The sequence below is a fragment of the Aotus nancymaae genome, unplaced genomic scaffold (genome assembly GCF_030222135.1).
Source record: "Aotus nancymaae isolate 86718 unplaced genomic scaffold, 86718_ANA_hifiasm-v0.15.2.pri h1tg000014l, whole genome shotgun sequence".
Taxonomy (NCBI): Eukaryota; Metazoa; Chordata; class Mammalia; order Primates; family Aotidae; genus Aotus; species Aotus nancymaae.
Window position 1 is genome coordinate 39,018,277 of NW_026988425.1, and position 14,993 is coordinate 39,033,269.

A 14,993-nucleotide genomic window follows, 5' to 3' on the forward strand; every position below is an offset into this window, starting at 1 on the left:
TATCTGACAAAGGTCTAATATCAAGAATCAACAAGGAACTTAAACAAATTTACAAGTAAAAAGCAAACAACCAGATTAAGAAGTAGGCAAAAGATATGAACAGATATTTTCCAAAGAAGACATTTATGCAGAAAAAAAGCTCAACATCACTGATCATTAGAGAGATGCAAATCAAAACCACCATGAGATATTATGACTTCAGTCAGAATGGCAATTATTAAAAAGTCAAGAAACAACAGATGCTGGTGAAGCTGTGGAGGAATAGGAACACTTTCACACTATTTATGGGAATGTAAATTAGTTCAACCTTTGTGGAAGACAGTGTAGTGATTCCTCAGAGACCTAGAATCAGAAATACCATTTGTCCCTGCAATCCCATCACTGGGTATATACCCAAAGGAATATAAATTATTCTATTATAAAGATACATGCACATGTATGTTCATAGCAGCATTATTCACAATAGCAAAGACATGGAATGAACCCAAATGCCCATCAATGATAGACTAGATAAAAAAAGTGCTACACATACACCATGGAATACTACACACCCATAAAAAGGAACAAGATCATGTCCTTTGCAGGTACATGAGTGCAACCGGAAGTCATTATCATCAGCAAACTAACACAGGAAGAAAAAAACCAAATACCACATGTTCTCACTTTTAAGTAGGAACTGAACAATGAGAACACATGGACACAAGGAGGGGAACAACACACACCGAGGTCCCTTTGGTGTTGGAGGGGGTGAGAAGGGAGGGAGAGCATCAGGATTAATAGCTAATGCAAACGGGGCTTAATACCTAGGTGACAGGTTAATAGTTGCAGCAAACCACCATGGCACACGTTTACTTATGTAACAAACCTGCAGGTCTTGTATATGTGTCCTAGAACTTAAAATTAAATTAAATTACATTTTTAAAGAAGAATCCTTCATTGTCCTCAAATAATTTTTATTCTCAAGAAGCCAAGCCTAAAACTAGAAATTTATAGTCAAGAAAGAAGCCCATACAATATCTCATGTTCTGGCTCCCCTCTCTGCATTCTCCTCTCCAAATACTCATGCCTTCCTCCTCACCTACCTCCCTTCATTGAAGCCATATGTGGGGGTCTTAAGGAAAGAAAAGGAAGTGGGATTAGACAGAAGGATAATAAGACATTTCAAGAAACACCAAAGTCTCCCTGGAGATGTTAAAGCAGTGCACATACTCATATAATACAAGTGAAAATGTCTGAGAGATAAAAGAAATAATACATAAGGGTAAAGATAACACAGTTTCTTCAAGCCAAAGGCTGATAAATGTGGGAACTTTGAAAAAGTCACGGAGATACCTGCTAAAAGTTCTAATGTAGGGCATGACGAGCTAAGACACATTTTTAGATACTTTTAGTTAGAGTCAGAGTTAATGAGACAGAGCAAAATAGTCACAAAATGATTAGGAATTTCACCAACAGGATAAGAATCAACGATATGGTTTGGCTGTGTCCTCACCCAAATCTCATCTTGAATAGTAGCTCCCATAATCCCCAAGTGTTGTGGGAGAGACCTGGTGGGAGGTAATTGAATCATGGGGGCGGGTTTTTTGTGTGCTATTTTCATGATAGTAAGTCTCACGAGGTCTGACGGTTTTATAAAGGGCAGTTCCCGCTGCATATGCTCTCTTGCCTGTCACCATGTAACTCTTGCCTTTGCTCCTCCTTCACTTCCTGTCCGTGATTGTGAGGCCTTCCCAGCCATGTGGAACTGTGAGTCCATTAAACCTCTTTTTCTTTATAAACTGCCCAGTCTGGGGTATTTCTTCACAGTAGTATGAAAATGGACTAATACAATCATAATGATTTTTTGAGGCATGTAGAAAAAGAAAAGACACACACACACACACACACATAATATATAATATAGAAAATATTATTTTATAGGACAATGGTAGAGGATATGATGAAAGTAGGCATAATATAAAGAAAATTTAAAATTTCCACCTTAGTTTAAATAGTAGAGAGGGGGATGGGGAGGAGAGAGCAAAAGAAAGAGAGCGAGACTAAGAGAACTGTTTCTTAAAATTATTGATTTAAATTTACATATAGGCAGTAATGCAACCTCTGGACTATCTTCAAGAAGATGACACTTTTAGAGGGCTGTGCTATTGATAAAACAGTTCCAACTGGTAAAATATTTAGTTAGTCTAATTGTGTAACTAACTCAGCAACTTTTAGACAATGTATTGGCAGTTGGCATTAGATTAATTGTATATTTGGTTTGAATTCAAATACACTGTATAATGGTTAATATAAAACTACTGCAAATTTTAGTATTACATATAAGTACTGAGCAAAATGGTCAAAGGATTCTACATTTGCTATCTAAACTATTAGGGATATAAAGAAATGTGAAGCTCATTCAGTTTATTTTCTCAATTTACAAGTTAAAAATTGAAGCTGAGCACAATTCTGAAACTTTACAAGTAACGTATATTTTATTATAGCAAGTAAGAATAGAACACAGGGCTTCTGAATCTCATCAAGTATTCATTCTATCATTCCTTCTTTATATTCTTGTCTAAAGTAATCAGAATCTCTAACAAAAATAATCAAGACTAAACTTAGTTCCCTAGAAGTACATAATTTACCTCTACTCCACTTAAATAAATATGTAAGCAGTCATGAATATGTAAGATATTTTTACTCCTCAAAAATAATTTATTTTGATATAGGAAAAAAGTAAGATTAAGTGATGATTAAACATTAATTATATTTCTTTTGAGTCCAAAATGAAAGTTCATGTAAAAATCTTTAAACCTATTTAACAATAATGATAAAATCATAGAGTTTTAACACCTTCTTAGTGAAGAATGTATTTTAGAACAGGATATAAATTATTTTCCCAATTTGCATTGATTTTAAAAAGTTGTTATAATTGTGTTTATTGCAAAGATGTTTTTATGCAAAGAGGAGCTAATTGCAAGACAATATAGAATTAGAGTTTATTTGTATTTATGTATAGGCTCATATTTATTTATATTTGTATTTATTTATAGGCTTAACTCCCTGTGATCTCAGACATAGAATAGTCAGGGAAAGCTTTATAAAAGTTCAGGATAGGCCGGGCACAGTGGCTCACGCCTGTAATCCCAGCACTTTGGGAGGCTGAGGCCAGTGGATCACGAGGTCAAGAGATCGAGACCATCCTGGTCAACATGGTGAAACCCCGTCTCTACTAAAAATACAAAAATTAGCTGGGCATGGTGGCATGCGCCTGTAGTCCCAGCTACTTGGGAGGCTGAGGCAGGAGAATTGCTTGAACCCAGGAGGCAGAGGTTGCGGTGAGCCAAGATCATGCCACCGCATTCCAGCCTGGGTAACAAGAGTGAAACTTGGTTTCAAAAAAAAAAAAAAAAGTTCAGGATAATTATTACAATGGACAAGCACAGTTCAATATATTTTGCTATTGTGTGTGTGTATATATATACACACACATATACATGTATATACATATGTAATACACAAATACAATAGCTATATATATATACTATAGATATGTGTGTGTATACATATACACACACACTACATAAACATATAGTATGTATTTTGCTATTACCATTTGGTCTAAGAACTCAGGTATACAACCAAAGCCATTTATACTCTTTTCAAGGGATTTATATATATATCTTCAAATTTTACACATGTTCTGAAATAAAAATAAGACAGTTGACCCAAATTAATCTTTTTGTCTGTGATTTAATCCTCCCCTAATCAACTGTTAGCCCCTGTAGACTGTATCTTGACTCATGGGTCTGTTCAGCAGAGCAGCGTAATTGGTGGGGATAAGAAGCAGATCAATGAGCTGGCCTAGTTTGGAAAGAACTACCAAGGGCCTGATGGGAGAAAATAAATTGATATTCAGGAGAACAGGGGACTAAAATGAGATAATAGTGCCCGAGACAGAGAACTTGGTGGGAATTGGTATGTTCTGCATTTTTAACACAGCAAGGAAGAAAAGGAATTTTGAGAGAAGTTGCTTTATGTTTATGGATTTGAGAGAAATAAAAAGGACAATTTAAATTTTTTTGACTGTACATTATCCCCTGTGAGAGTTTCTGGAGTGATTGCAGAAGTATGTAAATTAGTTTTTATTCAAATAGGAGGCCAGTTGTTTTGTCTAACTTATTCTATGTAATCTATTTATTTTAGCATTTTCTAACAGCCAGATAATACATGTACCTAAACACTTTCCTTTTATATATTTCTTAGTTATTAAGTACCACAGTACTCTTTTTTCTTTTTGGTAAGGAATATTTCAAAGCTTTTTTTAAAAAGAACTGTTACATTGACATGAAATATATATATATATATATTTATACTGAATACATATACATTTAAATAAATTTTATACATATATACATATATTTTTGGTATCTTCGTTCAATTTGGCATTTTTCCAGAAATATGTATATATCTTTTTTTTTTTTTTTCCTTTTTTTCTTTTTTTATTGCATTTTAGGTTTTGGGGTACATGTGAAAAACATGCAAGGTTGTTGCATAGGTGCATACGTGGCAGTATGATTTGCTGCCTCCCTCCCTTCACCTATATCTGGCATTTCTCCCCATGCTATCCCTCCCCAACTCCCCACCCCCCCGCTGTCCCCCTCCCCCCCAACAGACCCCCATGTATAGTGCTCCCCTCCCTGTGTCCATGTGTTCTCCTTGTTCAACACCCACCTATGAGTGAGAACATGTGGTGTTTGATTTTGTGTTCTTGTGTCAGTTTGCTGAGAATGATGTTTTCCAGGTTCATCCATGTCCCTACAAAGGACATGAACTCATTTTTAATGGCTGCATAATATTCCATGGTGTATATGTGCCACATTTTTCCTGTCCAGTCTATCATCGATGGGCATTTGGGCTGGTTCCAGGTCTTTGCTTTTGTAAACTGTGCTGCAATGAACATTCATGTGCATGTGTCCTTATAGTAGAATGATTTATAATCCTTTGGATATATACCCAGTAATGGGATTGCTGGGTCAAATGGAATTTCTATTTCTAGGTCCTTGAGGAATCGCCACACTGTTTTCCACAGTGGTTGAACTAATTTACACTCCCACCAACAGTGTAAAAGTGTTCCTATTTCTCCACATCCTCTCCAGCATCTGTTTTCTCCAGATTTTTTAATGATTGCCATTCTAACTGGCGTGAGATGGTATCTCAATGTAGTTTTGATTTGCATTTCTCTAATGACCAGTGATGATGAGCATTTTTTCATGTTTGTTGGCCTCATGTATGTCTTCTTTTGTAAAGTATCTGTTCATATCCTTCGCCCATTTTTGAATGGACTTGTTTGTTTTTTTCTTGTAAATCTTTTTTAGCTCGTTGTAAATTCTGTATATCAGCCCTTTGTCAGACGGGTAGGCTGCAAAAATTTTTTCCCATTCTGTTGGTTGCCGATTCACTCTATTGACTGTTTCTTTTGCCGTGCAGAAGCTGTGGAGTTTGATTAGGTCCCATTTGTCTATTTTGGCTTTTGTTGCCAATGCTTTTGGTGTTTTGGTCATAAAGTCCTTGCTTACGCCTATGTCCTGAATGGTTTTGCCTAGGTTTCCTTCTAGTGTTTTTATGGTGTTACGTCTTATGTTTAAGTCTTTAATCCATCTGGAGTCAATTTTAGTGTAAGGTGTCAGGAAGGGGTCCAGTTTCTGCTTTCTGCATATGGCTAGCCAGTTTTCCCAACACCACTTATTGAACAGGGAATCCTTTCCCCATTGCTTGTTTTTTCCAGATTTGTCAAAGATCGGGTGGTTGTAGATATGTTGTGTCACCTCCGACGCCTCTGTTCTGTTCCATTGGTCTATATCTCTGTTTTGGAACCAGTACCATGCTGTTTTGATTACTGTAGCCTTGTAGTAGAGTTTGATGTCCGGTAGTGTGATGCCTCCCACTTTGTTCTTTTTGCTTAGAATTGACTTGGCTATGCGGGCTCTCTTTTGGTTCCATATGAAGTTTAAGGTGGTATCTTCCAGTTCTGTGAGGAAGGTCATTGGTAGCTTGATGGGGATAGCATTTAATCTGTAAATTACTTTGGGCAGTATGGCCATTTTCACGATATTAATTCTTCCTAACCATGAACACGGAATGTTTCTCCATCTGTTTGTGTCCTCTCTTATTTTGTCGAGCAGTGATTTGTAGTTCTCCTTGAAGAGGTCCTTTACGTTCCTTGTTAGTTGTATTCCTAGGTATTTTATTCTCTTTGTAGCAATTGTGAATGGCAGTTCATTCTTGATTTGGCTCTCTTTAAGTCTGTTATTGGTGTATAGGAATGCTTGTGATTTTTGCACATTGATTTTGTATCCTGAGACTTTGCTGAAGTTGCTTATCAGTTTCAGGAGATTTTGGGCTGAGGTGATAGGGTCTTCCAGATATACAATCATGTCATCTGCAAATAGAGACAATTTGACTTCCTCCTTTCCTAATTGAATACCCTTTATTTCTTTTTCTTGCCTGATTGCTCTGGCTAGAACTTCCAGTACTATATTGAATAGAAGTGGTGAGAGAGGGCATCCTTGTCTAGTGCCAGATTTCAAAGGGAATGCTTCCAGTTTTTGCCCATTCAGTATGATATTGGCTGTCGGTTTGTCATAAATAGCTTTTATTATTTTGGGATACGTTCCATCGATACCTAGTTTATTGAGAGTTTTTAGCATAAAGGGCTGTTGAATTTTGTCGAAGGCCTTCTCTGCATCAATTGAGATAATCATGTGGTTTTTGTTTTGGGTTCTATTTATGTGGTGAATTACATTTATAGACTTGCGTATATTGAACCAGCCTTGCATCCCCGGGATGAATCCTACTTGATCATGGTGGATAAGCTTTTTGATGTGCTGTTGTAATTGGCTTGCTAGTATTTTATTGAAGATTTTTGCATCTATGTTCATCATGGATACTGGCCTGTAGTTTTCTTTTCTTGTTGAGTCTCTGCCGGGTTTTGGTATTAGGATGATGTTGGTCTCATAAAATGATTTGGGAAGGATTCCCTCTTTTTGGATTATTTGGAATAGTTTCAGTAGAATGGTACCAGTTCCTCTTTGTATGTCTGGTTAATTCGGCTGTGAAACCATCTGGGCCTGGGCTTTTTTTGGGTGGTAGGCTCTTAATTGCTGCCTCGACTTCAGACCTTGTTATTGGTCTATTCAGGGTTTCGACTTCTTCCTGGTTTAGGCATGGGAGGAGGCTACTGTCCAGGAATTTATCCATTTCTTCCGGGTTTCTAATTTATGTGCATAGAGTTGTTTGTAATAATCTCTGATGATGGTTTGAATTTCTCTGGCATCTGTGGTGATATCCCCTTTATCATTTTTTATTGCATCTATTTGGTTATTCTCTCTTTTCTTTTTTATTAGTCTGGCTAGTGGTCTGTCTATTTTGTTGATCTTTTCAGAAAACCAGGTCCTGGATTTATTGATTTTTTGTAGGGTTTTTCATGTCTCTATCTCCTTCAATTCTGCTTTGATCTTAGTTATTTCTTGTCTTCTGCTAGGTTTTGAGTTTTTTTGATCTTGCTCCTCTAGCTCTTTCAATTTTGATGATAGGGTGTCAATTTTAGTTCTCTCCTTTCTTCTCATGTGGGCACTTACTGCTATATATTTTCCTCTAGAGACTGCTTTAAATGTGTCCCAGAGAATCTGGTATGTGGTGTCTTCGTTCTCGTTGGTTTCAAAGAACATCTTTATTTCTGCCTTCATTTCAGTGTTTATCCAGTCAACATTCAGGAGAAAGTTGTTCAATTTCCATGAGGCTGTGCGGTTCTGGGTTGGCTTCTGAATTCTGAGTTCTAACTTGATTGCACTGTGGTCTGAGAGACTGTTTGTTATGGTTTCCGTTCTTTTGCATTTGCTGAGGAGTGATTTACTTCCAATTATGTGGTCAATTTTAGAGTAGGTGTAATGTGGTGCTGAGAAGAATGTATATTCTGTGGATTTGGGCTGGAGAGTCTGTAAATGTCTATTAGGTTTGCTTGTTCCAGGTCTGAGTTCAAGTCCTGGATATCCTTGTTAATTTTCTGTCTCGTTGATCTGTCTAATATTGACAATGGTGTGTTGAAGTCTCCAACTATTAATGTGTGGGAGTCTACGTCTCTTTGCAAGTCTTTAAGAACTTGCCTTATGTATCTGGGTGCTCCTGTATTAGGTGCATATATATTTAGGATCGTTAGCTCTTCTTGTTGCATTGATCCTTTTACCATTATGTAATGCCCTTCTTTGTCTCTTTTGATCTTTGTTGCTTTAAAGTCTATTTTATCAGAGATGAGAATTGCAACTTCTGCTTTTTTTTGCTCTCCATTTGCTTGGTAAATCTTCCTCCATCCCTTTATTTTGAGCCTTTGTGTATCCTTGCATGTGAGGTGGGTTTACTGGATACAGCACACTGATGGGTTTTGGCTTTTTATCCAATTTGCCAGTCTGTGTCTTTGATTGGGGCATTTAGTCCATTTATATTTAGGGTTAATATTGTTATGTGTGAATTTGATCCTGTCATTTTGATGCTAGCTGGCTGTTTTGCCCATTGGTTGATGCAGATTCTTCATTGTGTTGCTGCTCTTTACCATTTCATGCATTTTTGGAGTGACTGGTGCTGGTTGTTTTTTTCTATGTTTAGTGTCTCCTTCAGGAGCTCTTGCAAAGCTGGTCTGGTGGTGATGAAATCTGTGAGTACTTGCTTGTTCACAAAGGATTTTATTTTTCCTTCACTTATGAAGTTTCGTTTGGCTGGATATGAAATTCTGGGTTGAAAGGTCTTTTCTTTAAGGATGTTGAATATCAGCCCCCACTCTCTTCTGGCCTGTAGGGTTTCTGCTGAGAGATCTGCTGTGAGTCTGATGGGTTTCCCTTTGTGGGTAACCCGACCTTTCTCTCTGGCTGCCCTTAGTATTTTCTCCTTCATTTCAACCCTGGTGAATCTGATGATTATGTGCCTTGGGGTTGCTCTTCTAGAGGAATATCTTTGTGGTGTTCTCTGTGTTTCCTGGACTTGAATATTGGCCTGCCTTGCTAGGTTGGGGAAGTTTTCCTGGATTATATCCTGAAGAGTATTTTCCAGCTTGGATGCATTCTCTTCGTCACATTCAGGTACACCTATCAAACGTAGATTAGGTCTTTTCACGTAGTCCCATATTTCTTGTTGACTCTGTTCATTCCTTTTTACCTTGTTTTCTCTAATCTTCCCTTCTCATTTTATTTCATTGAGTTGATCTTTGATTTCTGATATGCTTTCTTCTGCTTGGTCAATTCGTCTGTTGAAACTTGTGCGTGCTTCACGAAGTTCTCGTGTTGTGTTTTTCAGCTCCATCAATTCAGTCATATTCCTCTCTAAGTTGTCCATTATCATTAGCATTTCATCAAGTCTTTTTTCAAGGTTCTTAGTTTCTTTGCATTGGGTTAGAACATGTTCTTTTAGCTCACGGAAGTTTCTTATTATCCATTTTCTGAAAGCTGATTCTGTCATTTCATCACACTCATTCTCCGTCCAGTCTTGTTCCCGTGCTGGTGAGGAGTTATTCTCCCTTTTAGGAGGAGAGGTGTTCTGGTTTTGGGTGTTTTCATCCTTTTTGCGCTGGTTTCTTCCCATCTTTGTGGATTTATCTGCCTATTGACTTTGTAGTTGCTGTCTTTCTGATTTTGGTAATTTTAAGTCTGCAGCAGCTGAACTCATAAACCCCCTTTTCTTCTCCCCAAGTGTTCTGGCCCAGGGAGTTAGGGCTTTATGCTTTTCAACTGTGTTGCTATCGTTTTCCCTGCCCACAAGGTGGCAGTCTAGTCACACTCAGTCTGCAGAGGCTTTGCTGAGCTGCTGTGGGCTCCGCCCCGCTTCCGTGTGAGCTTCCCTGCAGTCCTGTTTATATGGGTGTAGTTAGAACTGCTTCCGCTATGCTGGCCCGCCCCTGTAGTGACAGAGTCTCTGTAGTGGCGGGTTGTCTTGGTTATGGCAAATTGCCCCGAGAACTGCAGGGTGTTTCCTGATGGAGGACGCCCCTCCCCCACAGTGCTGGACCTTCCCGAGTTCAGCCGTGTTTCCAGTGGGACCTCTTTGCCCGGGAATCTCTTGGCTTGACTCCCTGCCTCAGCTCCCCTTGCTGGCCCAGAGGGGACACAGTCTCATTCACTTTGCTCAAGGAGCCGCTGCTCCCTGCCCCCGGTGCAGGCCGAGCGGCTGCTCCGGTCCAACCAGCGGCGCTGGGAACCCGTGGAGCTTCTCCGCCTGTGAATCTCCTGGTCTGTGGGCAGTTAAAATCCACTGCCCTGTGTGCCACTGCATCAGCCGAAGCAGCAGCTCTGAGATTCGTGGCGCACACTTGCCCGGGGGTCTCCTGGCTTGACTCCCTGCTTCAGCTCCCCTTGCTGGCTCAGAGGGAACACTGTCTCTCTCACTCTGCATAAGAAGCCACTGCCCCCTGCCCCAGGGCGTAGGCTGAGTGGCCACGCCACTCAAACCAGCGGCGCTGGCGACCCGTGGGGCTTCTCCTCCTGTGAATCTCCTGGTCTGTGGGCAGTAAAAATCTGTCTGGAAATTTGGCATCCACTCACCCTCTGCACCTTCTCTCGGAGCTGCAATCCCAACTTCCTCCTAAGCGGCCATCTTGGATCCAACTATCATTTTTTTTTTTTTAATTGTACTTTAGTTTCTGGGGTACGTGTGCAGATCACGCAGGACTGCTGCATAGATACACACATGGCAATGTGGTTTGCTGCCTCCATCCCCCCATCACCCACATCTGGCATTTCTCTCCATGTTATCCCTCCCCGACTTTTTAAGGACTTACTTAGGAAATCCTTAAGGGAAGAGATATAATAGGTTTTTGTATGAACAACACATTTTGATTGTGGAAGGGCTGCTTACCTATTCCAGTTGTCTATATGTATGGCTGCAGAAGTAAATGTGTACCCAGGAACTGTTGAAACTTGAAGGCGAGTCATTTTGGAAAGTCATTATATCAGGCACTCAGCACTCTGAGATTTGTTAATCTTGAGCTATCTTCTTTTGGATGAAGTAAATACTATTTGTACATTGTCAGAATGAGAAAAAAAGAGCTCCACCTAAATGAACTCCCTGAAGAAATTGTTGTCTTAGATATAATTTGCCAGAGAAGATATTACCTTTTAAAATTAATTTTTAAAAGTTATTGCTAGATAACATAGAGCAACTACTACATACTGCAGATTAGGCTACGATCTAGTGTGGTTCTTCTCCCATAATGTCTCGGAATTTCAGGTTACTCTCATAGTATGGCTCCAGCCATGTGCGGGAAGAGAGCTCAAACTGCAGGACTCCAGGGAGATTTGGAGTCCAGGGTTGGAGGTAGCATTTGTCACTTTCACTTACCTGCCACTGATACGGTTTGGCTCTGTGTCCCTACTGAAATGTCATGTTGAATTGAGATCCCGAGTACTAGAGGTGGGGCCCGGTGGGAGGTAATTGGATCATGGAGGCAGTTTCTGAGGTTTTAGCACCATTCCCCTAGTGCTGTCTCATGATGAAATTCTCACTGTATCTGCTTGTTTAAAAGTGTGTAGCACCTCCTCCACTCTCCGGCTGCCATGGGAAGATGTACTTGCTTATCTTTCATCCTTCTGCCATGATTCTAAGTTTCCTGAGGCCTCCCTAACCATGCTTCCTGTATAGTCTGTGGTTCTAAGTCAATTAAATCTCTTTTCTTTATAAATTACCAGTCTCAGGTAGTTCTATATAGCAGTGTAAGAATGAACTAATAAAACCACTGATCAGCTTGCATATCCTAAACCCAACCTAACTGCATCAGAATTTGGGAAACACAGCCTTTCTCAAGTCCCAGAATAAGGAAATTTGATTATTTGTAAGATCTAGACAGACTCTAACATATCCTGACTTTGGTTCCAGAAAAGGAGGATTAATCTTGAAGGGACAAGCTATAGAAGTCACTGAGAGCTGGAAGAAGAATTCACATGTGAGAATCAAGCTAAGGAAGAAGACCTGGGCATCAGCAAAGCAGGGATCACCAGATAAACTTCTATTAATATCCTGGCAAATGTTTGATGGGGCAAGGTATAAAAAGGTGTACCTGAAAGTCCTGAGATAACACAGATTTACCAAAAGGAGGCCTTCAAAAGTTGTTAGAGAAGAGAAATATTAAACCTTATGAAAAAAATTACTTTTATTCACCTGGATCTGGGCAGTATGTGAAGACCTCAATAATATTAACAATACGTTTAAAATTTTCTTTCTAACTTGATGTCCTATAACTGCCTTACTACTGATATGTAATTATAAATAGTTGTTTTTATTTACTCCCAATTCCACCCTAGTCCAATCCAACTTCTATTGAGTAGTCTCCAGTTTGTATCCCTGGTTTCTTCCCTGTACTTCTATTGGTAACAGTAAAACCAGAATAATCTTTTATAAACAAAATTCAGAGTATCTGTGTTCCTAACTAAACATACCCTTCTATAGACACTCTACGTGCCAAATTCCATTCTATGTGCTCTATAAATTTTAACTTGTTTAATTCTCACAACAACCCTGTGAGGCAGATGCTATTGTCACCTACATTTTACGAGGAGGAAACTTAGGCATGGAGAAGTTAAATAACTTTTCCATAACACATAGCTAGAAAACAGCAGAGATGGTATCTGAACCCAGATAGGCTGGCTCCAGAGGCCATGAATTTAACACTAGCTCTATGCTGTCACATTCCCGGTTAAAGTCCTCAAAAGCTTCTCTTAATGCCCAAAATTAATTTCTTACTGTGATCCTACATAATAAGACCTGTGATGATCTTCCCAAGCTCATCTCTTCATATCCCTCTCGCCTAAAATGTTGTAACCACACTGGCCTTTATTTTCCTGCTACAAGCTAAATACCTGCAGCCTGAAGGTTCTTGTATTGGCTGTCCCCTCTGATAGAATACCTACACCCTCGATATTGCATAACTGGCTTCCCCTTGGCCTTCAGAGACCATTTTAAACGTTACCTCCTAACAGAATCCTTCATGATCACCAAGTGAAGGAAGCCACACTATTACTGCTTAATGGAACAATTCATTTTATATTTTTCTGTGAAAAGTGCAACTCTCCCTGGTATTTTACATATTTATAAATTAATTCACTATTTTCTTTCTCTCCTATGAGAATGACAGCTATATGACAACAGGGCCTTTGTTTCATTTACTACTATAATGCCAAGAATATTGCTTTTCTACTTTTCAAAAAACACATAAATTATAATATTTATTTGGCACTTCGGGGTAAATTGGAGATTTGGTGCATCTATTTGGGATTCAATGATAAAATTATTATATTTATTATATTATGTAATGTTAAGAAAATAGAATACAAATACTAGTTTTTACATTAAATATTAAGCTTATATGAAGTTTTTCAATAAACCCTTAAAAACTTTTAACATAAAATATGAGCTCACTTTCCCAAACATACTTTCTTATATTAGGCTTTGTGCTTGAAATAGCTGGAAAACTTCTGATGACTTTTTAATGATGATATCTTTATATTCTTGATAATATCAGTGAGAAACTTTCCCAAAAATAGATGCTAAAAAGTTATCAACAGAGAAACATATTCATAGGAACTAACAGATATTTCTTATTTTCATGGTCATAGTGTGGGAATTTCTTGGTATAGTGCAAATGTACTTAAGATTCAAGGTTTTTCATTTCCAGTGTTTCAGAATAATGAAGAAGCTCTAATTTACAAAAATGTTATGCATCATCATCCTCCTAAGTTAGCCAGGATGCTATTGGCACGGGCTTATGTGCCTCAAATGAACTTAAGCACCAGATATATGTGAAGACAGACATTCCATGGGGCCATTTAGTGGTCTACTCCTTAGAAATCCTCACCTACTTGTTTTGCTTCCCTTTCCCTGATAAACCTAGGTTGGGCTGCACATTTTTCACCATGGCTTCCAGAAACACATATTCTTTATCATTTCAATGGGTCTCATACTCGTGATGAGTAGAGAAGGGTTCTGCAATGGACTGTCTACATGGTAGATTTGGTCCTTGGTCATGCTCAGCAAGCAGAAAAAATTCATGAGTGCTGGTTGTTACTGCTCTTTCAGTCTTAATGAAATGACCATGGGGTGCACTTCTGAGGAGTCACTAAGGAGGGTACTCAGCAATGACTACTGGCTGCAGTGAGCTATGACCTCTCAGAGGGATAAGAGGAGTAGTATTATTTTGAGGCAGGCCATTTGCAACATGAGAAACTTTGTTTAGAAACTTGTACCTCAAAGTGTGCTCCATACCAGCATCATGCCCATCACTTTGGAGTTTGTAAGAAATTCAGGATCTTATTTCCTGCTCCACTGGATCTAAATCTGCATTTTAATAAAATCCCCTCATAATGATATACATCTTAGAGTTTGAGGAGCTCTGCCTTGAAGCACTATGTAGACCAGAGTTCATTTGGCAATTAATGCTTGTAGGATAATATTGTATCAATTATACAATGAAAATGCAGAGAACTAAAAGGATATTGCAAAGTTTTATGTTAAAGCTACTCGAGAGACTGAGGCAGGAGAATCACTTGAACCCAAGAGATGGAGGTTGCAGTGAGTTGAGATCACACCATTGCACTCCATCCTGGGCAACAAGAGTGAAATTCTGTCTCCAAAAACAAACAAAACAAACAAAAAAACAAAAATAAATTTCACCATGATTCACCCTTGTATACATATACACAGTTTATTTGAAAATGACATGCAAAATGAAGATGACTTTGAGTAGGACAAATCTTGTCATGATGGTGCTACTTACAGTTTTTATATGAGTTATATAAATAACCAAGTCATTACTAGTTGCTTTATCTATTCTTCTTTATGAAAAAACACAGGCCAGCCTACCCCCTATGCTTTTTGACATGTTTCTGCATATAACATGTATATGTATTAAATGCACATAATACATATAACTATAATATATAAGTGCATCTCAGACTGGTTCAAAGTAATATCAATAA